Source organism: Dendropsophus ebraccatus, chromosome 6 (assembly GCF_027789765.1).
Source record: "Dendropsophus ebraccatus isolate aDenEbr1 chromosome 6, aDenEbr1.pat, whole genome shotgun sequence".
NCBI classification, from domain to species: domain Eukaryota; kingdom Metazoa; phylum Chordata; class Amphibia; order Anura; family Hylidae; genus Dendropsophus; species Dendropsophus ebraccatus.
The window spans coordinates 128980141-128993361 of record NC_091459.1 but is presented as its reverse complement, the minus strand read 5'-3'; the positions used below and the strand labels follow the sequence as shown (position 1 = coordinate 128993361).

At 39.8% G+C, this 13221-nt stretch overlaps 1 long non-coding RNA gene across 1 annotated transcript in view; it reads left to right on the top strand.

Annotated features, from left to right (window-relative positions):
- Positions 1 to 12161, top strand: part of LOC138795088 (uncharacterized) — a 29862-nt gene extending 17701 nt beyond the window's left edge. The window contains exon 2 of the long non-coding RNA XR_011363567.1: positions 11886 to 12161. This is a non-coding gene — a long non-coding RNA (uncharacterized lncRNA). The remainder of the gene's footprint in view (positions 1 to 11885) is intronic.
- Positions 12162 to 13221: the final 1060 nt, after the last annotated feature.

Below are 13221 nucleotides of genomic sequence, written 5' to 3'. Positions count from 1 at the left end.
CTTTATCACCCACTAGGACGGGTTTGCCGACACTGGTAGGGCAACAGGTGGTTCATTCTGACATTCTGAGTCGATGCACGGGCACAAGTGTTCTTTCAAGTATTCTTATATCTCTCTACCTCATCCTCCAACATACCGGCAGAGCACAGTACTACTTGGGTTGGGACTCTCACGACATTCTCCTCTCTGCTCCTCTGATTCTTCTTTGTACCTCTCAACACGCAACCCAGTCAGTGGACTGTACTCCTCGCTATGCTCCTATCACAGATATGAATCCTATACGATTTAGTGTACTATCGAGTGTAACATATTCTGTCAATGCACAACTGTATGTTCTGCTGCACACAAGTACCTTAAGAGTAAATAAGCTTTTATTTATGGTAAAGAGACTCTTCTCTCCGCACCAGCACTGTATACACACACTCCTTGGGACATCTCCCCTTTCTGTGGGTGGCAGTACCGATAGGTATACAGTATGAGGACTATCTGCAGAAGGGGAGGTATACAGTATGGGAGGCCTCACAGTATAGGTACATACTGTACAGCGGTTAACTACTTATAGAGTGGGGCTACAGTGTAGAGGCGTACTGTGTTCCTCTGAAAATAGGACCTACCCCGAATATCCTAGCCCTTTTTTTTCCAGAGAAGAAAATAATATAGGACCCTTTCTTATTTTAAGGAAAACACAGTTTATACAAGGTTTATTATTATTCACTTTTACATTTTAAAGCGCTAATAATGAAAGACAGAGAATATATACAAAATATATTATTATTAGAAATAATATGTATTGTGATTAAAAGCATTATGAATATTACCCTATTACCCTAATTATAAGCTTCAAATTTAAATTATAATTATTGTGACTGTACTATTATATTACAAAAAAATTTAATCAATGATAATAACAATAATAATAATATGAAAAAAAAAAATATATATATATATATATATATCTTAAAAACTGTTTCCTATGTGATAAGATAGCATATATAACCCAATAAAACAAACCATAGACCAGAGGCTATAGAAGGAGGTGATATTTAGGGAATAGGAAGCAGCAATGAATCTGGTATACAGTGTTCATTGTCAGATTTTTTTACTATTTTAATTTTTTTTGTAGTTTTTTTTTTATTTTTTTACATTTATTTTCATTTTTCTTATAATTCAGCATCAAATATAGAAAGGGATTGGGATTCAAGGGGACGAAGATTAAAGATGTCACTACAAAAGAGTCCTTCTTGATCAAAAGTGATCCAATAAAGCCGATATAATTAGTAATAACAAGATTAAAGAGGAAGAAGAGGGGCAAAAAAAAAGTATGAAAATGAAATCTGCCGGAGTTTATGTCTTTGTGATATTTCTTCCCTCGGTCTTTCACATTTGCATTAAAGTGATTGTGAATAATGTACATTTGACCAGTGTTTTCTGCGGAACTAATGCCTATTAAAGGGATGGGAAGCAGCATATGTTGTGCCTAGGGCGATAAAAGTCCAATCACCCCTACTGCGTGAGGCTCACACTCCAATACAGGACAGCCTGAGATTTATCCTGAATGAACTCAGCGGGGGAGGAGGGGGCTGCCATCCCACCCTCAACAGTTAGGTCCCTAAAACGCATTGCAAAAGGCTGCGATATTAGTACAGGGGGGTTTATTTGACATGGTACAAACCTTCCTCTCCTCCCCCTATTGCACCTGAAAAACTGACTCCCGTCCCTTTAAGAGATGATGAATTGGAATAAACCCCTGAACGGGCAGAGTTGTTTGTAAGGAGGCATAGATAATGTAATGCAGCCCCAGTGTACAGTACATCTGACTATGAAGCCCTATGGTGACCCTGGCCATGTGTGTTATCTCTTCTTTGTGACATCATATTTTGCATCATTCTTGTATTGTGACATCATATGTGTGCATTATACCTTCATATGTCTGTATCCTTCCTGTAGATTATCTCTGTATTGTGACATCACTGCGTATTGGTACTTCACTATGCGCACTATTCTTAGGTTATGTTCACACAACGTCAAAATAACTGAAAAGGCGGACGCTTTTCCTATTTAAAAACACGTCCGTTATTGACAAGATTTAATTGACTTCGATGCAATGCATTGCAGTCAATGGGATGACAGACGTCAAATGCACACAATGTATTAAATAACGGACGCGGTCTGCGCGGACGTCAAAATAATGATCATGACATTTCTTTTCGTACGTCTTTTGCAAACACTGTGTGTATTATCCCTGTACTGTGACATCACTGTGTATTATCCCTTTACTGTGACATCACTGTGTGTATTATCCCTGTACTGTGACATCACTGTGTGTACTATCCCTGTACTGTGACATCACTGTGTGTATTATCCCTGTACTGTGACATCACTGTGTGTATTACCCCTGTACTGTGACATCACTGTGTGTATTATCTCTGTACTGTGACATCACTGTGTATTATCCCTGTACCGTGACATCACTGTGTGTATTATCCCTGTACTGTGACATCACTGTGTGTACTATCCCTGTACTGTGACATCACTGTGTGTATTATCCCTGTACTGTGACATCACTGTGTGTATTACCCCTGTACTGTGACATCACTGTGTGTATTATCCCTGTACTGTGACATCACTGTGTGTATTACCCCTGTACTGTGACATCACTGAGTATCATCCCTGTACTGTGACATCACTGTGTGTATTATCCTGTACTGTGACATCACTGTGTGTATTATCCCTGTACTGTGACATCACTGTGTGTATTATTCTCTACTGTGACATCACTGTGTATTATCCCTGTACTGTGACATCACTGTGTGTACTATCCCTGTACTGTGACATCACTGTGTGTATTATCCCTGTACTGTGACATCACTGTGTGTATTATCCCTGTACTGTGACATCACTGTGTGTATTATCCCTGTACTGTGACATCACTGTGTGTATTACCCCTGTACTGTGACATCACTGTGTGTATTATCTCTGTACTGTGACATCACTGTGTATTATCCCTGTACCGTGACATCACTGTGTGTATTATCCCTGTACTGTGACATCACTGTGTGTACTATCCCTGTACTGTGACATCACTGTGTGTATTATCCCTGTACTGTGACATCACTGTGTGTATTACCCCTGTACTGTGACATCACTGTGTGTATTATCCCTGTACTGTGACATCACTGTGTGTATTACCCCTGTACTGTGACATCACTGAGTATCATCCCTGTACTGTGACATCACTGTGTGTATTATCCTGTACTGTGACATCACTGTGTGTATTATCCCTGTACTGTGACATCACTGTGTGTATTATTCTCTACTGTGACATCACTGTGTATTATCCCTGTACTGTGACATCACTGTGTGTACTATCCCTGTACTGTGACATCACTGTGTGTATTATCCCTGTACTGTGACATCACTGTGTGTATTATCCCTGTACTGTGACATCAGTGTGTGCATTATCTCTGTACTGTGACATCACTGTGTATTATCCCTGTACTGTGACATCAGTGTGTGCATTATCCCTGTACTGTGACATCACTGTGTATTATCCCTGTACTGTGACATCACTGTGTATTATCCCTGTACTGTGACATCACTCTGTGTATTATCCTGTACTGTGACATCACTGTGTGTATTATCCTTGTACTGTGACATCACTGTGTGTACTATCCCTATACTGTGACATCACTGTATGTATTATCCCTGTACTGTGACATCACTGTGTGTATTATCCCTGTACTGTGACATCACTGTGTGTACTATCCCTGTACTGTGACATCACTGTGTGCATTATCCCTGTACTGTGACATCTCTGTGTATTATCCCTGTACTGTGACATCACTGTGTATTATCCCTGTACTGTGACATCACTGTGTGTATCATCCCTGTACTGTGACATCACTGTGTGTTTTATCCCTGTACTGTGACATCACTGTGTGTATTATCCCCTGTACTGTGACATCACTGTGTGTATTACCCCTGTACTGTGACATCACTGTGTGTATTATCCCTGTACTGTGACATCACTGTGTATTATCTCTGTACTGTGACATCACTGTGTGTATTATCCCTGTACTGTGACATCACTGTGTGTACTATCCCTGTACTGTGACATCACTGTGTGTATCATCCCTGTACTGTGACATCACTGTGTGTATTATCCCTGTACTGTGACATCACTGTATCCCTGTACTGTGACACCATTGTGTGTATTATGCCTGTACTGTGACATCACTGTGTATTATCCCTGTACTGTGACATCACTGTGTGTGTTATCCCTGTACTGTGACATCACTGTGTGTATTATCCCTGTACTGTGAAATCACTGTGTATCATCCCTGTACTGTGACATCACTGTGTGTATTATCCCTGTACTGTGACATCACTGTGTGTATTATCCCCTGTACTGTGACATCACTGTGTGTATTACCCCTGTACTGTGACATCACTGTGTGTATTATCCCTGTACTGTGACATCACTGTGTGTATTATCCCTGTACTGTTACATCACTGTGTATTATCTCTGTACTGTGACATCACTGTGTGTATTATCCCTGTACTGTGACATCACTGTGTGTACTATCCCTGTACTGTGACATCACTGTGTGTATTATCCCTGTACTGTGACATCACTGAGTGTATTATCCCCCCTGTACTGTGACATCACTGTGTGTATTATCCCTGTACTGTGACATCACTGTGTATTATCCCTGTACTGTGACATCACTGTGTATTATCTCTGTACTGTGACATCACTGTGTGTATTATCCCTGTACTGTGACATCACTGTGTGTACTATCCCTGTACTGTGACATCACTATGTGTATTATCCCTGTACTGTGACATCACTGTGTGTATTATCCCCCCTGTACTGTGACATCACTGTGTGTATTATCCCTGTACTGTGACATCACTGTGTGTATTATCCCTGTACTGTGACATCACTGTGTGTATTATCCCTGTACTGTGACATCACTGTGTGTATTATTCCTGTACTGTGATATCACTGTGTGTACTATCCCTGTACTGTGACATCACTGTGTGTATTATCCCTGTACTGTGACATCACTGTGTATTATCAGTGTACTGTGACATCACTGTGTGTATTATCTCTGTACTGTGACATCACTGTGTATTATCCCTGTACCGTGACATCCCTGTGTGTATTATCCCTGTACTGTGACATCACTGTGTGTACTATCCCTGTACTGTGACATCACTGTGTGTATTATCCCTGTACTGTGACATCACTGTGTGTATTACCCCTGTACTGTGACATCACTGTGTGTATTATCCCTGTACTGTGACATCACTGTGTGTATTACCCCTGTACTGTGACATCACTGAGTATCATCCCTGTACTGTGACATCACTGTGTGTATTATCCTGTACTGTGACATCACTGTGTGTATTATCCCTGTACTGTGACATCACTGTGTGTACTATCCCTGTACTGTGACATCACTATGTGTATTATCCCTGTACTGTGACATCACTGTGTGTATTATCCCCCCTGTACTGTGACATCACTGTGTGTATTATCCCTGTACTGTGACATCACTGTGTGTATTATCCCTGTACTGTGACATCACTGTGTGTATTATCCCTGTACTGTGACATCACTGTGTGTATTATTCCTGTACTGTGACATCACTTTGTGTACTATCCCTGTACTGTGACATCACTGTGTGTATTATCCCTGTACTGTGACATCACTGTGTATTATCAGTGTACTGTGACATCACTGTGTGTATTATCCCTGTACTGTGACATCACTGTGTATTATCCCTGTACTGTGACATCACTGTGTGTATAATTTCCCCTGTACTGTGACATCACTGTGTGTATTATCCCTGTACTGTGACATCACTGTGTATTATCCCTGTACTGTGACATCACTGTGTATTATCAGTGTACTGTGACATCACTGTGTGTATTATCCCTGTACTGTGACATCACTGTGTATTATCCCTGTACTGTGACATCACTGTGTGTATAATTTCCCCTGTACTGTGACATCACTGTGTGTATTATCCCTGTACTGTGACATCACTGTGTATTATCCCTGTACTGTAATTTCAGGAAAATATTAAGGATTGCGACTAGTCTTCACCTGCAGGTTCAGTTTTTTCAGTCTACACAACTGGAATTCGGCTTTAAAAAGTCATATTTACACTTCATTTGTTTGGATAAATGAGTTTAAGTCTGTCTGTCCATGAAAACTTTTGATAACTTATAGAGTGTTTAGACCCCAACCGATTATGAGAATTACCCTGAAGAAGTGCACGCTAGTGCATTCACTCCCAGCTCTGCGTCACGTCACCAGGATTGGCTTATAATTAGAGATGAGCACGACTTGAGCATGCTGGAGTCTAATCATTCGGCATTTGAATACTGGTGGTTGAAGAAGTTGGTTGCAGCCCTAGGGAGTGTATTCATGGCCTATTACGGCTGTATCAATGTTTTCCCGGACTCCCTTTGGCTGCATCCAATCGATGCAGGATCAGAATTGAGCATGTTCGAGTTGCACTGATCTGTACTCATAATGTACATCTATGGGGCCATCCCAGTCCCATAAACACAGAGCAGCGTGTGTCTCTCCCCACTCATTATCAGGAAATTTTTTATACATGGCTTGGGCTATAAGGAACATAGTAAAGAGATATACTTACCCAGCCTGCTCCCCCACCGTTGCTGGTTTCCTAAGCAGCCATTTCCTGCCAAGGCAATATTATCTTCCTATTCCAACGATGACAGGCAATGCATGCAAAGCAGAAGATGTCTCTGCTGTCAATTCTCGTAAGTGTACACCTCCTACCTGCATGAACTAACAAAGATGGAGACCAGGGTGGGCTCCAGGCAGGAGGATTGGCTGGGTAAGTATACCTTTTTGTTACGTTCCCAGCAGCCCAGACCTCATGTTAACCCTCCCTGTCTAGACATGCCCTTTAATTCTTGCTCCAGAAGGAGCTGCTTTATTTACTGCCTGGACACATTGTTGTTGTAAAAATTCATGTTTCATAATCTTGGACCAAGCTTAGAGCATTTCCCATGTATTAATGTGGGGGGAGGGGGTAATTTAGCATTTATGAACCTTATACGTCTTGCCCTACAAATGAAAATCTGAGAACCAAATCCAAGCCCAACCAATAAACTAGAATTGCTTAGATTTAAAGAGCAAAAAAAAACAAAAAACAAAACTATGCACAGTTAAAAAATGTAAAAATTGTTAGAATACAAATGGATATCTTTCATCGACAGATTTCAGGCGCTTACAGTTCAAGCATTTGTCTTCCGAAACCCACCAAGGAATTCCAATGTGTCACACAATTAACATAGAAAATGTATTTTAAACAAATCTTTTGTGATACGACAACATCTGGAACTTCTTATACATTCATGAACAATGCAAATGGGATGTGCCGCTGTTTAGGCAAATGCATCAATTTTTTTTTTATTTTGCATTGTTTTATTCAGAGGAAGATAGAAAATTTTGAATTGTTGTTTATTCTGTCAGAAGATTAACGGCTATAACCGTGTGATAAAATGTTGGCATATGGAGTAAAAAAAACTCACAGAGGAAACCTACTCTACTAGATACGGTTATAGATAAGGTGCACTATCTGGCCAGAAGACCTAGCAGGTCCATGGATTGGTGTAAGTAGGAATAAGCCTAACAGTATGTTTTTAAATGGGAACCAGAGAATCCAGGGAAAACCCAATAGCACTTTGTTAAAACTTTGCTTGCTCTACTTTTTACCTTGGTTGTCCAGAGAGACCTGTTAAACGTTAGCTTATTGTAGAGGCTTATTTTAGATATTGTAGAGCCAGTTAACGTGCTCCATGCATTCAGCAGTAAACGATTAGGCTTGATCGAACATCTGGAAAAGCTAGGTTCGATCGAACTCGAACCTAGCCAGACCTTCCGTATTTAATTGCTGATGCCTTCACGGTCCGTGTGGAAGGAGGAGACATCCCGGGGACCGCCAGGAATTCCGGGATACAGCCTATTACCTAGAATCCCGGAATTCCAGGCGGTCCCCGGGATGTCTCCTCCTTCCGTACGGACCGTGAAGACATGAGCAATCAAATGCGGAAGGTCTGGCTAGGTTCGAGTTTGATCGAACCTAGCTTTTCCAGATGTTCGATCTAGCCTAGAAATGATTGGAGTCTAGACTGTTGCATGCACATGTGGCATAGCTGCTAGTCTGGTACATGTATTGGCTGGGGATTCTTATGTGCTGCGTATATGACCAAGAAGAGGGCATTTTTGGTCCCATGTGTGCTTCTCCTACCATTTTTCAGCCATTCTTAGCCATCCTCCTTTTTATCCTTAGTTATGGAAAGATTAAAGGAGTATTCGCGTCTTATAAAGTTAGTATAACAAGCTGATCAGTGGGGGTCCGACCACTGGGACCACCACCGACCCTGAGAAGAAAGACAAAAATAGCTGTGTTGATCCAGAAATATTCCGCAGTACCATAAAGAATAGAGAACTGGCATTCATTCCAGTAACAATTTTGTCTCCATGCTTGGGATTGCTGGGGTCCAAGTTTTCTGGTGTCAAAAGGTCAACAACTTTTACCAAAAAGTTTGGCACAAACTTGGTGACTTTTTTTTCCCCGTTTGCTTTCGTCAAGTTGTTTTCTTATCGCCCTCTCTTTCCTCTACGGAAGGAGCTTCTAAGTTGATTTATGATCACATCAAAGCTGACCTTTGATCTGGTCATAAATGAGATTAGAACTTTTTTCAGGAGAGGAGTGCTGATAAGAAACCCATCAGAAAACTATTTCTCCAACAGATGACACTTTACTGTAGAGACTGTATAACAGAATTCTTTTTATTTTCTTTTATAAAGAACCATGGAGAAAGTGTTTTTTAAAAAACAAAATATTTTCAAGATCTTTTCAGGAGTCCGTAGCTTTAAATTCTTCCCAATGAAGAGTCACAGTCTTTAGCTATAATGCTGCTATCTTTATATTCACTCTTTCAGGTGCTATTACCTATTACTCCTGATTTTTAGCATCAAAGCCATCTGAAGAGTTTACCTAAAGTGCCAGAGCAGAACATAATCTAAATTCTTATGCCGACCACTGTTTGGAATATTTTTATACCAAAAACTGTGCCTATTAAAGAATTCTACCCTCATTGACATCCTACCACCAGAGTTTTAATGTGTCTTACAGTAACCTATTGTATTTTTTTTCATTCTAATATGTGTATATTTTGACCCTTAAAGGGATGTGTAAAGGAAATATACAAAAATTTGAATTAGTATCTTTTAATGGTTTCGGACCCCCTGGCATCATAATAAATAGTGATACTGGGAGCTCCAAAACTATTTTAATATTTGCGATTCTGTAGTGACAGGCTGTGTCAGTACAGTAGTGCGTATATGTAAACAGCAACCCAAGCACTACGAAGTGCTTGGACGAGCTTCAAGCTAGATGGTGCACCTGATACGCTATGAACACTATGATTGACCGCGCTTGCTTGCTCAGCACTAATAAATAGATAGATGGACCAATCGTTGGATGTATTTCTCTCTTTTATGGATACTTATCTGTTCAAACATTTCCTCTTTAGCTTTAAACAAAATGAATTTCCACCGTCTCTGTATTTTGTAACTACATGCATTTTATAGATTGGCATAAATAGATTTTTCCCGACTTTTTGAAACCCAATACAAATTCTACACAGGACGGAAAAACACAAACTAATTATCCATCAGGAAGGTATTGAGAGGGAGCGCTCTATCGGGATATCTAATGACCCAGCTCTACATGCTTTCTTAAGGTTTAAACCACTTTGAAATGACTAAATTATTTTTCTATCTAGCATCTCGCGAGCATTTCCTATTGGGCTCTGTAGATAATTCAACACACTCTCTCTCTCTCTGCAGAGTCATTCCAGACTCCATTACTGTTTGGGTTCTAACATCCGAACAGGAAATGAAAAACCGATACAACCTTCCTGCTTCTAATGTCTTAAAATATGTGGATCAAACCGTGGAATCTTTGGCGTTTTAGAAGCTCCGACACACAACCCGGGGGCAAAAATTCTAAGGTTGTGATTGAAAACCAAACCCAAGTGTTTCAATTGAATATTTGCATCTTTTATGAGCTGTGTTATAAAGCGTTGGGGGGGTTGGAGGTTCAGATTGGTCTTGAATTGAGTTACCCTGGAAGAACAAGCCATGGCATTGTTTGAAGTCATGTAAAAGTGGTTCAAATTAGATTTCGGAAGGGCCATTGATGACTAATATTAGCTAGCTTTAGGTGGAAGGGGCCGATTTCAGGAAATGCTTACTTCTCTCTCTCTCTCGGTTTTGTGCCCTGCTTGAGTAGAATTTATTTTCCAGCTAATTCATGCAAATTGATTTTATGGTGTACAAGTTTTCAGTTTCTATCTGCAGAAATGAGTTATTACAGCTGTGTTTTAGCTTTGGTAACAGAGAACATATATTTTGAGCATCGGGTGAAGCTTGATTTTTTTTATTTTTTTTGTCTTCCCAAACACAAGGCAATGATTAAATTTTTGTTAAGCTTGTTGTGTAATGGACTGGGATATAGATATCATTGGTTCAGAGAATTGTCAAAATAATAATTTCAAATAATAGGAAAAAAATTTAAATAAAAAAATTGCACTTTTTTTGTATTAACATAACTTTAGATATCTCTATTGGCATAAACAAAATAATAAAATAAATAAACTCAAACTAAGAAAGGCATAAAAACAATGGAATCACTTTTCTTGTGTTACCCTTAGATGTAATAATGTATATAAAGTGTGTATACAGAAATGGCACATAGTGATAGTAGGTATAATGGCGGCCATCACACGTAGAGTCAAATTGAATAAAGATAGAATGAATTGTATGTATGGTTTACATAAAAGAAATGGCCCTATAGCAAATGGGTGTATCTTATGGTGTTTGCCAGTGAGGACAGAAAGGCATTGTATATTATTTTGTGCACTGTTTCCAACTCTCCATTCGTCCAGCTATGCACTTCCTTCTACCTATTAATCTATCTATTTATCTAACTATCCCCTATCTATCTATCTAACTATCCCCTATCTATCTATCTAACTATCCCCTATCTATCTATCTATCTATCTATCTAGTTCGACTAGTCTACTAGCACCAACTACTTAAAGGATTGTAATGATGAACTATTTGCTACATATCTATCTACCTGTCTATTTCTTATCTATCTCCTATCTATCTATCTATCTATCTATTATCTATCTATCTATCTCCTATCTATCTATCTATCTATCTATCTCCTATCTATCACATCTATCTATCTATCTATCTATCTATCTATCTATCTATCTATCTCCTATCTATCTATCTATCTATCTCCTATCTATCTATCTATCTATCTATCTATCTATCTATCTATCTATCTCCTATCTATCTATCTATCTATCTATCTCCTATCTATCTATCTATCTATCTATCTATCTATCTATCTATCTATCTCCTATCTATCTATCTCCTATCTATCTATCTATCTATCTATCTATCTATCTATCTATCTATCTATCTCCTATCTATCTATCTATCTATCTATCTATCTATCTATCTCCTATCTATCTATCTCCTATCTATCTATCTACCTATCTATCTATCTATCTATCTATCTATCTATCTATTATCTATCTATCTATCTATCTCCTATCTATCTATCTATCTATCTATCTATCTATCTATCTATCTATCTATCTATCATCTATTCTGGGATAGCTCTTTAGTCCTGCTGTAAAGAACTCCTTCTCTAAAGCTAGCCCCCCCATCCATAGGTCCATCTCACACCATTCATCTGTTTTCGCCCGGGGCTTCTGCAGGGGGTCTGTAGTAATCTGTTGTCTCTATTCAGTCTTCCGCTCCTGGCCTCGTGAACAGAGTCGCACAGAAGTTTGGGGTTAGATTCCTGAAACCTTTCCATGACCTCTGGCCAGAATTTATGACCACTGTGGCTTTACCAGATGACCTCGCCAAGCAATACTACATTGTCCCTGTACAGCTGCCCTCCAACATGGAGTTACATGACACGAGTCCTCACGGCTTCAATGGCCACCCCTGAGAAAGCCGTATACACAACTGGACTGGGAATCGCAACAAACATGGCGGTATTAAAGAATTTCCAAACTTATGGTTGATGTGAATGTACTTTTACTATGTTCCTCCATTTTGTAATAAGGTTAAAATTGTAAAAGTAAGAGATGTCACACGACATAAAATATAATTTATTGAGGTAACTGTCTAATGACAGGACTAGTGCTATACATGAAGAGATGGCACCTCAAACATCAAATACAGCCTCTCTTTTGGGGCCAGGTTTTACCACAAGGGCAGAGAAGGAGATTTATCAAGCCTTGTGCAGATGAGCAGTGGGGCAGTTGCCCATAGCAACCAATTTCATTGTCACTGGAAAATAAAAAGCTGGGGTCTGATTGGTTGCTATGGGTTACTGCTCCACTACACAAAGCTCAATAAATCTTCCCCTTGCTGTTTTCCCACTCCGTGCCTTCTTCTTGACCCTTGGGTCAATTCTTTCCTACATCCTGATTTCTAATAAAAGAGTTTATTACAGGTTCTCCTCCCCAACAGTAAAGGGGATGAAACCAACCAGGGCTGAGCCCCCACTCCCCACAGGCCACATAGTGGCCAACATGGCCACAAACTTTTTGAGATTCATGTACAATTCAATTAAACATTTATACTCTCAATCGCTACATTGGGTGGAGAGGCAGAGATAGTTACACCAGGGCCTTGGGGCCTGAGGAGACATCAGTATTATAAATGGCGCATGGTGGGTGGAGGCTCTGTTAAAGATTTTGCATTACGGTCCAGGACTTTCCACTTATACCTGTGAATGAGTTTGGTTATGTGGTAAACCATGAGGTACCTCCCATTCCATTTCCCCTTTATGTACTTCTGGGCCTGTTTAAAATAGTATTATTATATCTATTAAAGGGGTATTCCTGCCACTGTAAAAAAATATATATATATGCTGCCGGTGAAAGGGTGAGTAGCATACTTACCTAGCCCTTGTTTCTTGCTGCTTCCCCGAAAGCTCTTGTTCTGCTATGTGCGGTGCCCCGATCTCCTCTCTTCTTCTGGCTTTCGAGACAAGCGCTCAGGAGCAGGATCTACCACCTCAGCCAATGAGGAAGCAAGAAGAAGAGAGGAGATCGGGAGACCGGACAAGA